Raw genomic sequence first — 22,346 nt, 5'->3', positions numbered from 1 at the left:
GAGTATAGCCCAGAGGTAGAAAGCCCCTGGGTTCCACCCCCAGTACCACCACCAAAACAAAAACAAAAACAAAAACAAAACAAAATAAAGAATAAAAAATTGGGCTGGAAGTGTAGCTCAGAGGCAGAATGCCCCTGTACCACAAACACAAACAAAAAAAGGCACTTCAAAACCTTCTCCATATTCTCCTGGTCTCTCACAAGAAGAACATTTCCCACCAATTTCCATTATGCAATATTTCTTCAATTCATGCCTGTTTTCCTCTGGTCATCCACTTATCTCTTGATATCCCTATGCTGTTGAAGTTGCCCCCCCCCCGCCACTACATGTCAGAAGACTAAAGAAAAACGAAAGCCAGTGTAAAAGTACAGTTTCCCTACACATTATTGATTTTTAAGTTTTTTTTTTTTTTTCTTTTCTGCAGGTCTGGGGATGGAAACCAGGGATTTGACCTCCGAGCTACACTCCCTGCCCTATTTTTTATTCTTTATGTTGAAACTGGGTCTCGCTGACTTGCAGAGGGCCTCACTAGGTAGCTGAGGTTGTCCGTGAACCGAGATCCTCCAGGTCTCAGGCTCCCTAATGCTGGGATTACAAGAGTGCGCCACCACGCCTGGCTTTTCTGAAAGTTTAAAAGTGAAATTTTAGATTTTTCTATTAATAGAGTACCTGATTTTTGTTCATCTTTATAACTCACATGTGCATGCACATATTTCCAAGTTCAATATGGTTATATGAAAATATAACATTACCTCTATTTTTACTCTCTTAAGAACAAGAATCAGAGCTTATTCATGTTTTAGTTTCCATTGTTCAGACAATCTTTGGACACTATCCATTTGATATAAGACTTTGATTTGGTAATTTTATTTATATTTATGCAGTAGTTTTTTGAGATGGAAGAGCTGAATGATCTACAACCCTGTTCTTTTGTTTTCTATATAATTTTGAGTTCTAAGTATATTATTTTTATGAATTTCTTTCAGTGAATATCTTTGGATCTTTAGATTTATTATATTATGACTATTTCATTTTGGGCTTTTCTGTAACATGTCCCATATGAAAACAATTCATTCATTAAGCAAAGCATCATTATGTGTAGAAATATTCCAATGAGGTCAAGCATACATTTTGATATTCTACCAAATTTAGGGGAAGCTTTATTAGTAAAAACTACATAGAGAATGATCACACTTTTATAATAACCTCCATTAATTTTTCTAAAATATATATGTACATCATTTTACTTATCTATTTATTTGGTATTGGGGATGGAACACTAGGGCATTCTACCTTGGAGCTACATCCCTCAATCTTATTTTTTTTTTATTCTTTATTTTAAAACAGGGTCTCCCTGAGTTGCAAAGGCCTCACTAAGGAGCTGAGACTGTTCACAAACCATGATCCTTCTGACTCAGCCTCCCAAATGCTGGGATTATAGGCATGTGCCGCCATGTTGGCTTTATCTTTTTAGTAATAGAATATGGTTAAGAAAAGCTACCTAAATGACCAAAAATAATTATTTTAGGTGAAACATATCTCAAGATGTTTTTATAATAAATTTTTGTCTATATAAATTTTTCTTTTACATTTCTCTTTTCTACTTAAAATTATTATTTTTAAAAAATTTGGTACATTTTAGTTTTAAATTATATTATAGAGGACAAGACTGATTCATGCACATAACTCGTGGTGCCCTCTCTACAATTTCCTCACCAGTTCCTGCCTCTCTGTGCATGTCTTTAATATTAAAATTGCTAGTTTTGTATACACTCATAGCACGATTTCAAGTATTACACTTTATGATTTCATCTCCCTTCCCTAATCCCTCTCAGGCATCTACCTATCCATATACATTTTGCTTTTGCATTTCACAATATTTCACATGTTGCAAAATTGTTCATGCAGGTATATTAGTAAAATTATTTCTCCTGTTTGATTCTCTCAGAAGATGTAATGTCATGTCTGAGAACATAGCCACTCTTCAGAGTGCTGACTTTGATGTTTACTTTTTTGCATGTTATGAAACATTTATTTGAATGTAATGGTTCATAACATTCTAAAGATGATTGAATAGTGAATACAGAATGTAAATGATATCTTAATATTTTGTATAACTCATTTTATCTGTGTAATATGTACCAAAAGAATACATAAATAATATTGATTAGAAATTCTCAAAATATCAGTAACAGAGAAATATGATGTGGGGTTTATTCCCTTCAGTTTTATGTTAATATTCTATGTGTCCTTCAGTAGGTTCAGAAAGTAATTCTCTGGCTGATTACTCTTATTGCTTGTACCTATTTTATTACACAACTGTCCATTATAAATGACACATAAATCCATTTGGGAATAATTTTATTTGGCAGCTAATGGTCCATTACATTTGGTACATGTTACTATCAAAGTAGAGTATCAGACACTAGTATTACTTTATTTTCATTCTATTTTTAATGTCATGAAGCTCCATCCTCCTTGTTCTTTCATGTTATTCAGCAAGAGCAGGGGAAAGAGAATAGGATTTGACAGATTAAATGCACCTTCTTTGACTTATTCAAGGTTGGCGATAAAGCAGGATACAGCCAGTGTGTTTCAAAGGGTAAACTCTTTGTGAAGAAATAACTTTATAAACTCAATGCTCAAATACTTTCTTCTTCAATATCCAACTACTGAAATTTTTTTTCAGAATTCTGTTGAGAAAACTACTTAATCTAGATTGGGCACTAAAATATTTTTAGCCATAAAATAATCCTTGAGTCCAAATGTTTTCTATTATCTTTCTTTTCTTAAATATGTTCCATCATGTTTTAGCATTAGATTCTACATAAAAATTTGAAATTATTTTTGTGGTATTGGGGGTGTAAACCAGGAGCTTTTCTATTGCTGGGCTATACTCACAAACCTATTTTATACTTTATTTGGAAACAGGGTCTCACTAAGTTGCTGAGAGCCTCACTAAGTATCTGAGGCTGGCTTTGAACCTGTGAAATTCCCCTGTCTCAGCCTGCCAAGAGCTGGGATTACAAGCGTGTGCCACCACGCCTGGCCTAGAATTAGAAAATTTTACAGTATAATTTACTAAAAAAGGGAGATTTTTATCTTTACAATGTCAAACCATTACATAGGGAAAAATCAAATTTTATATTTTCTTATATTAAAAGAGACAGAGGAAAGTTATGCTTTCTTAAACTATTATCAATATTATTTTAGCAAAGAAGAAACTTTGGCTTTAAATTATTTTTTAATGGCAATGTGATCTAGGACTTGTACATAGGACCAAAAAATAGGTGTTTCCCTAAGAAATACCTATTCTTTAATGGGAAATAGATATGCAAATATGTCATTTCCAAACAGTAGAAAAGCATATTAAATATGTTAACAACACAGTATTACAAAGTAAAACTTTATAATACTTTTCAAGAAAATATTACAAAGTGAAGACTAAGAGTATAAGACATGGAATTTATAGGTTACAATTCTCAGAACAAAGAATCTCAAGGCTTCCTATAGGAGCTGGAAATTCATAACTATTTACAACTAAAAAGTCTACACAGAAGGAATAAATGTATTAAGTTATTAATAAGTATAAAGGTGTTCAGGAAATCATAAAAGTAGAATATTGAAATGGTTGGATGTGTGAGGTGCAAACTGCTGCGTTTATAATTAAATCTTTTGAATGAAACAATAGAAACAAAGAAGAGGTCCTCGGAGGAGACTATGCCTGTCTTTAATCATGAAATAAACTTTTCAAAATTTTTTCAGTCTTATCTTCAATGATGTTTGTTAGTGAGAATTTGAATATGCTTATTCACGCTGTGATATTTGCTATATGACTAATTTTAATTACCAATTCTATTTGTCATGTGTTTGAATTATTTCTCGAAGCATATCATGCTGTGAAATCTATTCACACTGAACTAAGTTTTCCATTCAACCTAACATTGAAGAAAAGCATACGAGCATGTGATTTCATATAAGAACCTTAAAAATCTAAATATTAGTGAAATATGTTTTCACTTCCAGAGCTCACTGAAATATTAAGAGATTTTCTATTGTTGAATCAATGATATCAAACATTTCCTCAGAGAAACAGAATTCAGTAATTTTTTATTTCATATAATTGATTCCTTCTTGACTTTTGCCTATGGTATCGTTTTACATATAAATGTACAATGTAACAATGAATATGTAATATATGTACAATATCTAAGAATTCAAATTATAGAAATGTACCAATGAACATAGAAATTACCCAGTTAAACTAAGCATTGTGTGGTGTGACATGCCATTACAATAGGAAAGCTACAAAAACATAAATTCAGCAATTTTAAAAGTATCCTATAAAATTTTGTGGGTATTCAGAATGATGGGAGATGTACATCAACATTTCACATAGAAAAAAATCTTTGTGTGTGTGTGTATGGCAACAATACCTCAAATCCACTCTTAGCAAAAATCCCAAATACTAGTTTATTAACTAGAGTCCTCATGTGACACATTATATTTCTAAATTGTTTATTCTAATACAAGACTCAGGAATTCCTCTTCTAAATATATAACCCATAGAAATTAATCATGTAAATACTAAATATGATGAAAATCCAGTCAATCCTATCTCTTGCTATCTTTTCATTGGTCATTTAAATGAAAATATTCACATTTATAACTTATTTTTAAAAGCATAGCTAGCATATGCCATTAAATGTTACTATTAGACACCTTTTATTGTTCACTCTGCTTTACTTGGCTAAATTCTTTTTGGGGCTTTCTCTAAATAATTATATTTTCACTCTAAAAATCATCTGGACATTACAGACACTAACCAATCAATTAAGTGACTCAAAAATCTAGTCATATCACCTTAAAGGGGTAGCTAATTTATTAATCTAAAAATGGAGTAGAAGTAGGTGGGTTTACATAGTGAAACAAAATAAGACACATATTTCAACATCATCATTTCAAGTAGAATATTGAATTTATCTTCATTTATTATTTGTACCATAACAAAGTATATTCAGTTTTTGAAAAAAATAAACTGTTCTTTAAAATATTCATGAATTACTTGGATGAAACTGTGTTTAAAATTGTTCAAAAGCAGAAAGTAGCAGATTTAGGAAATGAGAGGATTCAGACTGAGAAAATGCTAAATATGGAAGATTTAATTTAGTAAGGAATTACTAAAATAGAATCTTTAATGAAAATCAGAGATAGTAGAAATAACTAAACAGAAAGCAGCTGGTTGCCATAGTAACAAGAAACAGTTACCCTGGTGCTGAATGAAAGGAGCAAATCTCAGGACTAACAGTCTACCGAGGATGGGTAGCTTTGGGAATCTTTCATTTCTTTAATGTTTCTGTCCTAATAAAAGTCAGAGATTGGAAATCAGGCAGGAATGAAGATACTACAAATGAGAAAATTCTGCTTCAACTTAGCTCTTATTATCAGAGAGTGACTCCAAATCTATGTGGTCCATGTGTTGTGGCAAATACTAAAAAAAATTTAAGGTTGACATGGGGCAACAGGTATATTTCTGAGGGCTATTCTTAATTGTCTTATCTGTGACTTTTTGAGATGGGAATGTACTCAGCTTCTCCAGCATATAGTAGTTAAGAAAAGAGCAAAAGGTAGTATCTAGGAGAAACGTTTGCAAGTATTAAGGCTATCATTTTTGGGAACATGAACAAGAGCCCCAGAAAAATCAAAAGTCTTTTTCAGGCAGAGGACATAGCTCAAAACGAAGCATAAAGTTAAGGACTTCGCCGGGCGTGGTGGCGCACGCTTGTAATCCCCGCGCTTGGGAGGCAGAGACAGGAGGATCGCGCAGGTGCGAAGCCAGCTGTGGTGGCTTAAGAGACCCTGTTTCTGAATAAAAAAGTATAAAAATAGGTCTGGGAGTGTAGCCCATAGGTAGAAGGGTTTCCAGGAACCCCAGTATCACAAAAAAAAAAAAAAAAAAAGTTAAGGACTTCATATTAACTTTACCTGATCCTTAACTTTCTTTTCTGGGCAGCTGTTCCACTAGCCCTCTATTGTATAACATGTCAGGAACTGCGCATAGGCAAACAAATCAGTAAAAACCAAAATACTGGTATTCTTGTAATGTGCAGAAATGAAAAACATTTTAAAATTAAAAAAAACATTTTAATATTTAAAAAACATTTTAGTATTATCTATCCTTGGTGCTTTTAGCCTAGAGTTGTTTATGCCACAAATCTAGTATACACACACACACACACACACACACACACACACACACACACACACATAGTCATACAAAGGAATAGAAGGTTCTTTAAATAGAGTGGAAGCAGAATATACTATCTCTGACTATTGTAGCTGTAAGATCAATTCTTATACAACTTTTGGAAATTTTTAAGATTTTTTAATTTATGTTATAATTTAATGTATTTGAAAAAGATATATTTACAGTTGGGTCATATGGTGGATCCATTTCTAGTTTTCTAAGGAATCTACATACTGACCTTCATAATGTTTGTACTAATTTGCAATCTCATCAACAGTGTATAAGATTTTCTTTTTCCCACATCCTCACCAGCATTTTTTGTTGTTTGTACTCTTACTAATTGCATTCAAAATAGAATTAGATGGACTCTCAATCTTTTGAAGAGCTGTCCTAATTGAATCAGGGAGAGGACTGGGTGTGTCAAATTCTCAGATTCTTTTTATGTTTTATCTTTTGTGGGTCCGGGATGGAACCCAGGGGCATTTCACCTTTGAGCTACACCCTGCCCTATTTTGTATTCTTTATTTTGAAACAGGGTCTCACTTAGTTGCAAAGGGCCTCACTAAATAGAGGAGACTTGGTGAACCACGATCCTCCGGTCTCAGGCTCGCAAATGCTGGGATTACAAGTGTACGCATCATCCCTGCCAGATTCTCAGATTCTTTTGTCACCACCCCTCCCTCTTGCAACAACTTCTGAGCAAGTAGATTTTTGTAGTAAACCTCATGGGACGTTCCATTACAACTAGGTTAGGAATGAGTTTTGTCTCTCTGTGCACATGTTAGAGTGGTCCAAATACCTGGAGATATTAAAAATCAAGCAATGGCTTTATCAGATTCAAAATTTTTTAAAAATAAAACAAAGTGAAGTAAAATAAACAGGTATGTGGTGAATATGTGGATGTGGATACAAACTTGGATTAGGGAGACTAATTAAAAGGCGAAGTCATTGATCCAGAGGAGGGAGATTGTGATCTACATTATGAAAGTGGCCATGCTGAGTGAAGTGAGGGAGAGAGAGAGAAGAGTAGACAGGTACAAAAGGTATTTAAATTGTCTTTGGATGTACAATATTTTTTCTATTTTTTTATGAAGTTTGTTTATTCTTTTGTTGCCTGTGACTTTGGAATCATATCCACGAAATCACTGCCAATTGCAATGTTGTGAAGTTTTACAACCCTGGTTTTCTTCTAAAAGTTTATAGTCTTAAGATTTACATTTAGGTCTTTTATCTATTTTGAGTTAATATTTGTATATGGTGTTAGGTAAGGGCCCAATTTTATTCTTTTTCATGTACTTATTATTTTTAACAATATTTAATGAAAAGATTATTATTTCCTGCACCAAATGTTCTTGGAATCCTTGTAAAAAAAAACCCCTTGACCATATATGGAAAGAAAACACAAACATATCAGAGTTAATCAGGAAATCAAGCATGGGAAAGAGGGAGGGGGAGGGAAGGGTTAGGGATTAGGAAGGGGCTGATTGGGTGATGTGTGCGTGTATATCTCCACAAGTTTTTTATCCCATTAAGATGTATGACTACAATGCACCAATAAAAATTTATTCAACAACCACAACAACAACAAAAGATATCAGGGTGATGGGATTAGAAGGCTTGAGGGCTGCAGACGTATTATTGAAAGGGAAAGAGAAGAGTGAACAATGAATGTTTCTCTATTTGTCACATCATTGTTCAGAATTTTGAAGCTTAACAGAACCTGAGGGTTGAGGTCAGAAAGAAGCAACTAGCATGGAAGGAGTTGGCAAATTATATCTCTGCTCTAGACCCAATGGATAGGAGGAAAGGAGTTCTAATAATTTAGTCCAAATCATTTTTCCTGAGTATAAAATAGGGAGAATGATGAGAAAGGGCTCAGAAGAACATATGGAAAATATTCAACACAATTGCTAACTTTTAAAATTGTGGTACTCTGAATGGTTTTGCACTTATGATATCATTCCACATACTCCTTCAATGACAACCTCTTACATTCTCTGAAAAGGAGAGGGAGTAGGGTGGAACCAGGGAAGGGTTCAATGAGTTCTGTGTTCATGTATGTCTCTATCACCCTGAAATTCATCAAAATATGTGATTATAATACACCAAAATAATTAAATACAAATTAAAACAGAAAAGAATATTCCCGTATTCACTATCTTTAATTTATATAATATAGTGAATTCACTGATCATACTTTTACTGGAAGTCTGAACTGCCATGATAACTTTGAATTTACAAACATGTATCGAGTATTTCTTTTAGATCTGGGTTGCATATTTCTTTTTCTTTTTTTTTTTGCGGGTTTGAGGAAGGAACCAAGGGGCATTTGACCTCCAAGCTACACCCCCTGCCCTATTTTTTATTCTTTATTTGGAAATAGGGTCTCACTAAATTGTGGAGGGCCTCACTAAGTAGCTGAGGCTATACCAGAACAGCGATCCTCCTGTCTCAGCCTCCTGAATGCTGGGATTACAAGCGTGCACCACCATGCTAGGCTTGCCTATTTCATCTAACCTCATACGTATATGAGGTTACCTCATACCTGATTTTTTAGTTTTTGTAACTAACTTCCTGTTCTCTTTCTTTCTCTCTATTTTATTTTTCTTTTTGGTGGTACTAGGGGTGGAACCCAAGGGCTTTTCTACCTCTGGGCTATATTCCAAGACTTATTTTATATTTTATTTAAAAACAGGGTCTCACTAAGTTGCTGAGAGCCTCATTAAATAGCTGAGGCTGGCTTGAAACCTGTGTGATCCTCCTGTCTCAGTCTACCAAGTGCTAGGATTACAAGCATGCACCACCATGCCTGGCTATTCTCTTTCTAAGGAAATATTGTCTATAGTCCTGATTAATTGTATTGACATTTATTTTTTAAATTATAATCTATCCTATAATTTTTTATTTTTCACATATAAATTGTCAATCAAAAACAAATAAATATTTTAAGAGATTGCTTTCCCAAAGCTACTCTTGATAGATAATTAGGTTGTAATATTCTGATGAAAAATGGACCCTAGTAAGCAATCCATTTATATGATGCCTTCATAGTCTAGTACTTAGTATGATTTTTTAGTATCCTCAGAGATATAGCTAATGTCAGCAGATTAATACTCAAGTTTTACCTGTGTAGAAACTTTAGTGTGCAACTGTACATTATATCTCTGCAAAATATGTGTTATCTCAATATTTTTCAGACCAAGAAAGCCAAACCTGAAACTGCTAAGTACATTGCCAAAGACCACCAGTTAAAAAAAAAATAAAGATGACAGAATAGCATTTTCAAGAATATTTACTGGCTCTATAATTGGCATACACTTCACTTTTGAAAATATTTAGTGTGTATACATAGACTCCTACAATGCTACTTTTAGAGATAAATGTATTAGTATTTCTTCCATGTTGGTATGATAAGGAACTCCTCAATTTCTAAATATTTGTAGAAAGGAACAACTGCTTTTGGAAAGAAAAATAGCATGCACATATTTACCTTATCAGTCCTTTACAAGAAAATAATTGGACGGCAGAGACAGATATAATAGGTCACCTCAAAGAAGGACAACATTTACAAGAGGCCATGGGCATGATAAGAACAGTGATATTATGAGCTGGCAACAGTTGCCATCCATCATATCAGGAATACAAAGAAGCATGAGATTTGAAAAAAAAATATGTGCAGGCAAAACGGAATTTAAATTATAAGAACTAGCAAGAGCTTTTCACTAAGATTTTCTTAGGAAGATTTTTTTTCTCTTCCTCTTATCAAAAGCAATTAGACTATTAATGTTGCAGCGCAGGTAAGACAAATGCAAAGGACTCTAGATCTATAAAGAGAAAGCAGACATCATTTCTACAGTCAGAGGGACTTCAAGTAACCAGAGCAAGTGCCTTTGAATTCTGCCAAAGAGACAGAAGCTCTTGGAACATACCTTCTACTAGTGCTTCCCAAGCCCCAGTTGGGCACTATTGCCATGCCATTCCACTCATAGCCATATTTTACTCAGTCCATTGAAAAATGCATGGTACTTAAAGTCTGATGTGTTCACATTAGACTTTCACCAGAAGTTCTATTCCATCTGAAATATTTTAGTCTAAGGAGGTTTTGACCCAGGTTTTAATGAAGACTTATCCTCCTTATCCATCAAAACATTATTTTCTTTTAAATTAGCACTAATAGGATGATGGTCTTAGTTTGACATAGTCAAAATAAATTATTTAAATCTGTGATACCTAGACATAAGAAGTCTTCACACCAATAACATTTAAAAAGTATGTTGATTTGAGAGTGGTGGTGCACTTGTAATCCTAGCTGGGACAGGAGGATCATGGTTCTCGGACAGTCTCAGCTACTTAGTGAGGCCCTTCGCAATCCAATGAGGTTCTGTTTCAAAATAAGGAATAAAAAATAGGACTGGAGGTGTAGTTCAGAGGTAGAATGCCCCTGGGTTCCATCCCCAGTAACACACACACACACACACACACACACACACACACACACAAAAGTCACACAGCTGAAAATGAGGGAACATCCCTATGATCCCAGTGCTCACAAAACTAAGACAGGAAGATTGCAGGTTTGAAACCAGCCTCAGAAACTTAGTGAGGCTCTCAAAATCTTAGCAAGACCCTGTTCTAAATAAAAAATGAAGTAGGACTGGGGGTATAACCCAGAGGTAGAAGGCTCCTGGGTTCCATCCCTAGTAATACACACAAACCCACTCCTCTTATGCACATATATGCACATACGTAAAGAAAATGCCACACATATGAAGTGGCAGATAGTAAATAATAACAAGACAGATATCAAATAATCACTTTTATGTGCATTCTCTGCCACTAATTTAAATTAGAACTAAGTATTCCCTGATACTTAGAGAAAATCCTAAATCATATTGTTTTAACCAGAGGCCCAGAATGATTGAAACTATGAGGAATTTTATTCTTGCTTTATAAACTCTTTGTAAAATGCATTATTGATTTATTACTATTGATATTTTAAAGTTTTGTGAATTTGAAGAAAAAGACACAAAAATGAAAAAAATAAAAGAAAAAAAATTCTAAGACAATAGTTAAGGAAAATGAAGTTCTCAGAGGTTAAGTTATAACCAGAACACATAATGAAATATAGTAAAAAAAAAACATAAGTGATATTTTTTACTTATCTGATAGCTATCTTTATTTAAAATATCACATAAGTTACGTTGAAATTAGTATCCTTAAAGATAAGAAATACAGCATAGTGTATTCTTAGATATTCTTAGGTCATAGATATTGAACCAGTCGGCCAGACTCAAAGTATCTGTCTACCATAAGTAAGTGGGTTTTTTTGTTGTTCTTTTTTTTAATTCCAAAACAGGGTCTCACTAAGTTGAGGAGGGCCTTAGTAAGCGGCTGAGGCTGGCCTCAAACCTATGATCATTCTGTCTTAGCCTCTGAAGTACTGGGATTAGAGGCATACACCACCATGCTGTACTCTTTATCAAGTTGTTTAATGGTATTTAACCTATTACAAACTATGTATAATATTTGAATGTGACAGAATGGTATGAGGATTAAATGAGTTAACCATGTAAGATACTTAGAACAGTTTACAGCATAAATTTCTAATGATTTTTCAAAGGTAATTTTAGTCTGTGTGTATATGTATCTTTCATTTAAGTATTATAAGAAACATAGTATAGCCGGGCATGGTGGTACACATTTGTAATCCCAACATTCTGGAGGCTGAGACTAGGGGATCATGGTTCTCAGCCAGCCTCAGCTACTTAGTGAGGCCCTCAGCAATTTAGTAATTTAGTTAGAGCCTGTCTCAAAATAAAGGATAAAAAATAGGGTAAGGATTGTAGCTTGGACGTCGAATGCCCCTGGGTTCCATCCCCAGACCTGCAAAGAAAAACAAAAAATGTTACTTTATCAATCCCTTACATGCATTTTTATCAAAACTATTATTTTGATTTCAACCACTAATACTTCCTAAGAGAGATAAGAAAAGTCATAGTTAAAGTCTAAATGTTAAAGATATTAATCAGTAACAGATATACATATGGTCATATGATGTCATATTATTTTTGAAAGTTATACAATTTACTTTTCTTTTCTCATATAATATTATGTACTGCTCTAATTGTTTTTTTATTTCAACACAAAACTAAGAAGATCATGAAGTGCTTAAACCTAGATGACAATCAAACTCATTACATTAAAAAAAACCCTATAATTTAGAAAGCTTTATCCTGGACATATAACATCACAAAAGCAATAGAAATTTAAAGATTTAAATGTGAAAACTCAAAAGGGATAAATTTCCAGAAGAAAAAAAAATGTATGTGATTAAATATATCTGTCACTGGTTGAGCTTTCAAGGTATGCCTCAAAGTATAATGCAATTACTCTAAGGGATTTGTGTTTATATCCTTTACAATTATTCTGAGTTATTAACTTTAGATTTAGTAAGTCATCCAAAATAGGCATTTCATACAATTTTTAATGTTGTTCTGGATTAGTTTATTTTGAAAAGCATACCTGGTCGTATTTTCTGTTTCTTAATATATCTTTGGTTTTTAAATGCCACATTTAACATGTTGAAGAAATTGCCACCACCTAAAAACATTTGCACCTCTTCAACTCAAATGTAAAAATCAAATTATTTGGTTTCAATGATATTTTCAGTGAATAAAAATGTTCTTTATTGATAATGAACTAAATGATATGGAACAAATACATGTGAATCAATGTATGATAACAGTTATTGAAACATCATAAATGACTTATTCTGACTTAATGGATTAACTGCAAAAAAAATTTACTTCAGTTTGGGTGTAAATATTGTACTGTATAACAAATTATGTCAAAATTTACTGGCTTAAATATAAAACATTTATTGTCTCATCTTTTGCTCAAGAATCTGAAAATAGCTCAGCTGAATCTCAAGGACCTTCACAAGGCTTCAATAACTGGGGCTGAGGTTTTATCTGTCATCTCACTTCCCACCAGAATTGTTAGCAAAACTTGTCCTCACCAGGTGCTGGCCTGGAATACTAGTTCCTTGCCAGATTTACCTTTCCATCGAGTTACTCACAATAAGCGAGTTAGCTTCTCTCACAATGAGAAAGTGAAAAAAGAAAGAATAAAATGGAATTGGAGATTTTTGGAAATTAATAACAGAAGTATTATCCCATCTTGCAATATATAAGTGAATAAAATAAATCATCAGAATAGCCCATACTCACAGAGAGAGAATTACTTAATGGGTTGCAAACCAATAGGCAAAAATTATTTGGAACAAATTACAAACTTTCTACCACAGACTTTTAGCATAAAAAATAATAAAAAAAAAATGACTGGTACTGGGTATTTAAAATTTAAAATGGAAAAAAAAAAATTAGAGACTTCCGGGAAGATGGCGACCAAGAAAAGCGGGGCTTAAGAGCCCTGCTAACAACAAATCTCCATTACCACAAAATCAGCGCCTTTCATAGCCAGAAAATACCATCACCAGAGGAAAAAAAAAAAATCACCAAGCTCCAGAGAGAAAGCGGACTGAGAACAGAGCCACAGAGGAGATACACCGTCCTCGCGCCCGAGGACGCAGCAGCAGCGCCATACTGCTGGCGGCAGCGGCAAATTGACGGGACAGCTACAGCAAGCAGAGGTGAGCCGCTGCGGAACAGACAGGCGGGATTTCTTGGCGCAGAGGGCATCTAAAGCTTCCAGTGGCCAAGCTCAGCACACGCTGCAGTGATTCGGAGTGGAAATAAAAACCGAGAAGAAAAATGCCAGCCTCACAGCCGAGGGCGTAGCAGTGGCGCCATATTGCCACCGGAAGCAGCAGCAGCAAATTCAGCGAGGCCAGTACAGCTACATCTGCGTACTCAAGAACAGTGAGTCAAACTGCGGGCCACAGAGGAGAAATCCCAGTACTGTACTCCCTGGAACTTGACCCAGTGGGGGAGTGGCGGTGGCAGAGATATCACACCATAGGAGAACGCCCAACCTGGCACCCCTCCACAGTCTAAAGCAGCCTCTATCGACTCTCTGGGTCGGAGACTCTGTGATAAAATCCAGTAAAGGAGTAGTGGGGTCTGAGATACTACTGACTCAAGATCCAGAACACCTTAAGTGAAGTCATAGTGACCCAAGGGAAGAACCCAGAGAAGGCACAAACATCCAAAATCATGGGAAAGAGGAATAATACTGGAGCAATGAATGCCCACAATTCCACAACATCAGAACCCGAAAAAACAGAAAATCAGAGATTTCTAGAAGATCAAATCAGGAAAATAACTGTAGAAATAATAGAGGTGCTTCGAAAAGAACTCAGAGAGAGCCAAAAAGAGATAAAGGATGTGATTAATGAAGTAAAGGCCTCAATTCAAAGTACAAACAACCGATTAGACCACATGGAGAACAGAATCTTGCTCTTAGAAGATGATCATTCCAAAAATGAACGCATAGTTTCTAATCTAGAAAAAAATATCCGACAGCAGGAATCTGATATTAAAGAAATATGGGCCCATTTTAAGAGAGCTAACCTAAGAATAATTGGAATAGAGGAGGGAAAAGAAAGTGAAACCAAAGGGATCAACAATCTCTTCAAGGAAGTAAGAGCAGAAAATTTTCCAGACATAGAGCAAGAGGTCGATACGCAGGTCCAGGAAACTTATAGAACTTATAGAAGAGGATCCCCACGCCATATAATTGTCAAAATGACCAATGTGGAAGCCAAGCAGAGAATCTTAAAGGCAACAAAAGCAAAGGGCCAAGTGACATTCAGAGGCAAACCAATTAGAATCACTCCAGACTTCCCAAACCAAGTCATGAGAGCCAGAAGGGCTTGGAGTAACATATTCCCAATTCTGAAAGAAAACAACTTCCAGCCAAAAATTTCCTACCCAGCAAAAATTTCTATCAAATTAGATGGAGAAATAAGAAGCTTCCATGACAAACAGAAACTGAAGGAATTTATGTCTTCAAAACCAGCACTAGAGAAAATACTCAAAGAGATTAACTACAAAGAAGAAATAGGTAACACACACCAGAACTAGTGAAACAAGAGTTTCCATCCAACAGACAACTAAGATTGGTTATCTGTGGAGATTCATTATTTATGTTAGTCTTTTACCTATCTTGTTAATTTTTAGGATTTCTAGTTGGAATATTAATATACCTTCAGATATAGCATTTGGAAATATTTTATCCCATTCTATTAGTAACTGTTAACTCTGTTTACATTGTCTTTGGATATACATTTTTTTTTTAATTTTTAGGGAGTCTGTAGACTCTTCTGTTGCCTGTGCCATTGAAATCATAACCAAGAAATCACTGCCAATTTCAATGTTGTGAGGTTTTATGACCCAGATTTTCTCCTAAAAGTTTATAGTCTTAAGATTTATATTTAGGTCTTTTATCTATTTTGAGTTAATATTTGTATATGGGATTAGGTAAGGATCCAACTTTATTCTTTTCCATGTAATTATTATGTTTCAACAATATTTAGTTAAAAGATTATTATTTCCACCACCAAATGTTCGTGGAAACCTTGTCAAAAATAACTTGACAATATAGGGAAGAATTTAGCTCTAGGCTTTTATTTAATCCCAATGGTTTATATATCTTCCTTTAGAATAGTACTACACTGTTTCAATTATTGTAGCTTTATATGGTTTGAAATCAGAAAATATATATCATCTAGCTTTGTTCTTTTTCAAGATCGTTTTGGGTACCTAGAGTCCATATTCCATATTAGGATAGATTTTTTTTCCTGAAAAATAAATATATAAATATATGATAGTTTCACCTAAAAAATAGAAAATTAATATTCTCTGGTAAGAAAGAAAGCAAAAAGAAATATTGAAATGTTATCTTTAAGTCATCAAAAGCTTGGTATCAGACAAATGAAACTGTTATGTGAGATTATCATTTTTAATTTTGGATAAATTGCTATAATACTAGATGTCAACCACTAAGCCAAGCATGGGAGGGAGGGATAGGGAGAGAATGGGGTGGGGATCGGGTGGGGGCTGACTGGGCAATGTATGCATGTACAAAAGGTTGTATCCCACTATGATGTATGAATACAGTGCACAAATAAAAAAAAAAGAAAGAAAAAAGAAAAAAAAAGAAAAAAAAATTTAAAATGTTTTTATGAACATTTTTAGATTAAAAGTATAAAACATTATTGAATTCCTGATTACTGTTAAGGATTCTGGAAAATATGGATTCTAGGCAGTGTTATATTTTGCCACCATTTTAAATATATGAAATGATCATACCCTAACATTTTTCACCTTAGTCAGAAATATAATGTCTTAGGCTCCAGTGATTTTCATAACTGCATGTTTCAGGTAATTGTTTCATAATAGAAATACAGATATATGATAAAACAAAAGACAAAATAAAGTTTCAAACAATATACAAATAATATTTTACAGCTACATTATAAATTTCCTTCTATTTGGTCTCTTAAACATTATTATTTTGTTGAGCTTTACTAATTACTTTAATTTTAGAGTAGTAATTATATTAAAATGAATATATTAAATTTTGAATTTTTACTTGTTTTCCTGAGTTCAGGTATCATCTATGTATTTAATTTGGCTTTATTTGTTTACAAACAGATAACATTTATGTTTATACATTGGAGATAAAATTGCATTTATAACTATCTGAAAGTAGTTCCAATAGTGCTGTATTTGAGGAAAGCATATTTCTCATGCATTGCTGAAATGAAAAACTGCTCATATCATCTTGGCCATAATAATCATTCTATAAATAAACCTATATTTGGCCACAGAACTTTTCAAATATAATCACATGCCACATAATGGCATTTTAGTCAGTTATGGACTGAATATACAATGGTGGTTCATAGGTTTCAATGGAGTTGAAAATTCCTATAGCCTATGGATACTGCAGCTCATGTACAGTTTTAGTACAACACATTGGTCTTAGTGAGGATGCTGGTGTAAAGGAAAAAAAAAACATCACATTCCAAGTACTGTATAGATTTATTATAAAAATTATTATAAAAAGTTAACTGTAAAACATCATCAGGGTATCTTCAGAAAAATTCCAGGATAAAAAGGCAGTGTGCTCATAGGAGATGGCAGCTTCAAGTATGATATTACCCTTGAAGACCACCCAGTAGGTTAAGATGTGGATCTAGATGAGCAAGACCCTGCATAGTGTAAGACTAATGGGTGTACCTGCATCTTAGTTTTTTAACAAAAATGTTTAAAGCATTAAAAAAATTTAAATGTGCTTTTATTGGCAAATTATAGTCTAACATCATAATGTAAATTACATTGACAATGACAATGTAGCACACAGCATTTGGAGCCCTCTTGCTTTTCCTCATCGTATTACGGAGTACTGATATTGATGTGGCATATTGACATATATATGTATAGTTGATAGTATTTTTTTTTATGGTACTGGGGTTCCTGAAAGCACTTCTACCTCTGGGCTACACTCCCAGACCTATTTTTATATTTTTTATTTGGATACAGGGTCTCCTAAGCCAGTGCGCGCGGCTGGCTTTGAACCTGCGCGATCCTCCTGTCTCTGCCTCCCAAGCGTGGGGATTACAAGCGTGCGCCACCACGTCAGGCTTTAGTTGATAGTATTTTATCAGTGAGCCTAAGTCTCCCTTTTCCCCTTCTCTTGCACCTCCTCCCTGGTTCTATTGAGGAGTCTCCTCTATTATCTGGAAGCCTCTTATATCCCAATTACTTCCTACCTTGTGCATATTAGAGAAAATATATGATGCTTCACTTTCTGTGAATGGTAAATCTCACTTAACATAATGTTCTTCAGGTCCTTTTACTTTTTTGCAATTGACATAATTTTCTTCTTAATTGCTGAGTAGAATTTCATTTTGCATATTTTCCATAATTTTGTAATCCATTCATCTGTTGTTTGGTTTGTTTCATAGTTTGTCTATTGTGAATTTTGCTGCTTTGAAAATGGGTATGCATATATTACTGTAGTTCTCTGGTTCAAATCTCTTTGGTAAGATACCAAAGAGTGGTATAGCCAGATCATATAGAGGATCCATTCCTACTTTTCTAAGGAATCTCCACACTGATCTCTATTGTGCCTGAACTAGTTTGCAATCCCACTAACAGTGTAGAAGAGTTCCTATTTTCCCATATTCTCACTAGTATTTATTATTACTTTACTTATTGATGATTGCCATTTTGATTGGGGTTAGATGGAATCTTAGTGTAGTTTTTATTTGTATCTCCTTGATTGTTAAGGATGCTGAAATTTTTTTATATATCTATTGACAATTTGTATCTTTTTGTGATGTATATGTTGTCCATTTCTTGATTGTTTTTCTAGTGTAAAATTTTTAAAGTTCTTTTTTATATTCTAGATATTAGTCCTCTGTCAGAGAAATAGCTGGGGAAGATCTCCCATTCTGTAGGCTTTCTTTTTTAGTCCCTTGATGGCTTCCTCTGATGTGTAGAAACTTTTTAGAATACTATCCCATTTACTAAGCCTTGTTTTAATTTTCTGAGCTTTAGAGTCTTGTTGAGAAAATATCTACCTGTGCTTATATGTTAGAGTGTTGAACCTATGCCCTCCTCAAGAAACTTCACAGACTATAATCTAACTTCTGGTCAAACATTGATCCATCTGGAGTTGACTTCTATGCAGTATGTGAGGTAAGGATTTAGTTCCATTTTTCTACAAATGGACAAACAGTTTTCTCAACATCATTTGTTTAAAAGGCTAATTTTAAACCAGCATATGTTTGGCCCAATTGTCAAAGATCAATTTTAAAACAGGATCTCATAAAATTGCAGAGGTTCTCACTAAGTAGCTGAAGCTGGCCAAAACTTATTATTCTCCTGTATCAGCCTCCCAAGTACAGGAATTACAAGCATCCACCACCATGCCTAACCAGAACTGGTTTCTTTTGTGATCTTCAATTCATTTATTGATAACTTAATTTTGTTCACAAGCTATTTTTGATTTTTTTTTCTTGCGGTACTGGGGATAAAACCCAGGGGCTTTCTACCTCCAGGCTATACTTCCAGACCGATTTTATATTTTATTTGGAAACAGAGTCTCACTAATTTGCTGAAAGCCTCACTAAGTAGCTGAGGCTGACTTTGAACCTGCATGATCCTCCTGTCTCAACCTCCCAAGCGTGGGGATTACAAGTGTGCACCACCACGCTCGGCTTTCTGATTCTTTTTTAAAAACCTCTATTTCCTCCTACATTTTTTGTACACTTTCTTTGAGGCCTTTCATCATACTGCAAATCAAAATTTGGAATTCTTCTTGCATTTTTTATAGATCAATATTGACAATCACCTTTGTTGTTGAGCTGTATGAATTTATTGTCTCCTCAGTGTTCCTTGTTTTTATTTTTTCAGAGTTCTTAAGTTTGTTTTTCTGTTGTCTTGGTATCCTCTTCCTCTTTGTGTGTGAGTCCTATGTTAATTTGTTATCTTTTTATAATGAGATCTATTCTAAATATATTCACCTCTACCTATCTGACTCATATAATCAAACTTTTTAGTTTGTCTTCTAGAGGCTCATTAACTAGATATAGTTTAGTGCAGGCAAACAGAAGTCTCTGATTGGTTGTAGGCTGCTGTGATCTCTGGTACCAATCTCTGCAGGGTAGACACTATAATATTCTGTTCAAAGCCAATTGTTTGAAACTTAGTGCACCTCAGAAACCACTGCTGATCTACTGATTGTAAGCCCATGATTCTGCAGAGGGGTGATCTCTGGACTCTGTGCCCAGTGGGCTTTGACTTTGCAAAGCCAGCTTTTGCTATGTTCTGAGCTTGTGTCCTGGATTTCTAAACTTTGATACCCCCTAGGACATCACTTCAGATTTGCTTGTTATGATCATGTGAGGTATTTTCAGTCACTATCATGCATGCAAGCTATGCACAGAGTCTGATGGCAGAAAGAGTGGTTAGCTGTGATGAAGTGAAACCCTACCAGGCCCACTGACCTTTTAATGGGTCCTGGCAAAGACAGAACCCATCAAAAAATGGGCCCCAAAATGAGACCATTTCTACTTTCCACCAAGACCCAAAGTCCATCAGGGAGAGATTGTATAGTTCCAAGCTGGGGGCTCTAATGGCTCTGTTCCTTAGCTCTAAAGACACTACCAATGTCCTGGGTGACTGCAGTCATGAGATGCCTTGTTAGCCTCCAATGATGGTGCTTATAGCACCCAAACAGGGCTGGGTATAAATTCACTGCTTCTTGAGCCCAATTTGTTAGGCTGAGATACTTCTGCTAGGTACCTTGGGTGGGTGTTTCTTGGTGATCCCTAGAGACCCTACAAGGGCTGAGTGAACTGTAAACTTCACCTCCCTTTTTCTGAGATGTCTCTAGGAACTTTCTGCTAATTCATTCTTTTGCTATGCCCAGTAGTAGTCCTCCTCCTCACTGCCACAGGTGTGATTTGCAAAACCTCAAACCCTCATGAGTCTGTGGACAACCCTGGGAAGTCTCCTACTGGGATAGATTATTTTCTTATTGTCTTGATGAGTGACATACCGAATTGTTGCTGGAATATATGGGTTCAGCATCAACTGCAGGGTCAGGTTGAATCTCTTGGTCTGTTGGGTCCCGGTTGAGCATGGAGTGAAATGTTGGCAGTTTTTGGTGTTTGTCTGTAGTCATAAGCCTTACAACAATCCAAAGTTTCTTCTCTGAGGCCTCTGGGAGTTTTGGTGTTGGCAGCCAGCAGGTCTGGTGTGGTCTAACTAAGATGGTACTGCTACTGTAGTGGCAGCAAGACTCTGTTCACCAAGTAAATTTCTAGGGGTTCTTTATAATAGTCTGCTCTTTCTTCTAGTTCTGATTCTATCACTTTCCAATTTTTCTTGCTTTGTTGACTTGTTTGCTGCTTTTCTTTTTCTTGTCAATAGTCTTCCTCGTAATTGAGTTCCCAGTCTCTTTGTACCCCATTCCTGCTGCCTCCCTCAAAGTCACTATCTCGCTTTTTGAAAATCTCAATTTAAAAATAGAAAATTTTATAGAACAGGGATATAAAAAGAAGATATTTTTCTATAGCTATAGTATGTGTTTTTGCTTTAAACTCTTATTATAATAAGTCATAGAGCTTTAAAATAAAGGATACAGAAAAAACACTTTAGAAAATTTAATCTAAAATGTCTATGAAGTTCACCACGTGTACAACAATTTCCTAGACCTTTTCAGACCTTCATATTCACCCACTACCTACTCATTAACTCATGAAAAACCTATTTTGATCCTTCAAGCTCCATTATGGGTAAGTGCCCTATACAGGTATACTATTTTTTAAATTTTCTACCATAATTTTTGCATATCTTTCTATGTTCAGATTGCTTAAATATACAAGTGATTACCATTATTTTACAATTGACTACAGTATTTATTATAGTAACATGCTATCCAGATTTATAGCCTAGAAGCAGTAGTCTATATCATGTCACCTAAGTGGGTAATACTGGATCTACTAGGTTGGTTTAAGTACACTTCATATTGAAATCATATACCAATGCATTTTTACAAACATATCCATGGTATTAAGTGACGTGGCTATACATAAATGTACAGACACAGGATATCAAATTTTGAAGCCAAAGGTGTATATATATATATATATATATATATATATATATATAAAATTTTCAAGAATATATATAAATAAATATATAATAAATAAATAAATATAATATATAATAAATATATATTATTTTCAAGAATATATATAGATATATATAATAAATATATATTATATATATATTTCTAAATATCGTAAACCTAAATTGTTAAACCACTTCGTTTTATATTCCAATCTTCAGATCATAATTCTTTTGTTGTTCAAGGGCTATGTGAAATTTGTGTGACTTTAATGATTATAATTTTTTTTATAATTTAGACTAAGCGGGGAAAAATTCCTAAAATGACAGTCTATGTATACAAGAAATTATAAAGAATTGGTAAACATCAGCTTAACATAGGATGTGTTGATTTGAGAAATTTATTATCTAAGAAACCGAAGATATTAAAAGGTAATAAAATATGATTCTTATATTAAAGAAAAAAATATGCAGACAATTATCACAACCCACAT

Source organism: Muscardinus avellanarius (assembly GCF_963383645.1).
Source record: "Muscardinus avellanarius genome assembly, chromosome: 6".
In the NCBI taxonomy this organism is placed as follows: domain Eukaryota; kingdom Metazoa; phylum Chordata; class Mammalia; order Rodentia; family Gliridae; genus Muscardinus; species Muscardinus avellanarius.
This window is presented reverse-complemented; position numbering follows the sequence as displayed.